This window comes from Dipodomys ordii, unplaced genomic scaffold (genome assembly GCF_000151885.1).
Source record: "Dipodomys ordii isolate 6190 unplaced genomic scaffold, Dord_2.0 Scaffold32, whole genome shotgun sequence".
Lineage (NCBI taxonomy): Eukaryota > Metazoa > Chordata > Mammalia > Rodentia > Heteromyidae > Dipodomys > Dipodomys ordii.
In genome coordinates this window covers 16,745,758-16,746,102 of record NW_012267248.1, presented here as the reverse complement: position 1 = coordinate 16,746,102, position 345 = coordinate 16,745,758, and the positions used below count along the sequence as shown (strand labels likewise).

Sequence of the window (345 nt, the reverse complement as noted above, 5' to 3'; positions counted from 1 at the left end):
AAAAAAAAAAAAAATTGGCGAAGCACATGTAAATATCCTCCTTTTAAATATGAGAAGACTGAAAAGAGATAGACATATTTATGTTAAAGAGCAAAGTAGCTGCAGTGACATCTCAAGGTACTGAGCCTTCAAACTTTGAGCCCTAGGCTTCTTTCTTGCACCCCCTCTACCCCCCAGGCCCTAACACCTACTTGAGACCTACTTACCAAGGGCAGAAATGTGCTGTCTAAAGTATGACTCTGTAGGCTAATAAACCATTCATGAACTAGAGGAATTAGAATAGATCAAAAAATGACATCAGGGGCTGGGAAGGTGGCTCAGTGGTAGAGTGCTTGCCTTGCATGC

General features: G+C 41.7%; 1 protein-coding gene across 2 annotated transcripts in view; it reads right to left on the bottom strand.

The window, feature by feature from the left end:
- Ube2j1 (ubiquitin-conjugating enzyme E2, J1) overlaps positions 1 to 345 on the bottom strand; it is a 31,216-nt gene that overhangs the window by 19,565 nt on the left and 11,306 nt on the right. The gene's annotated exons all lie outside the window — the stretch shown is intronic.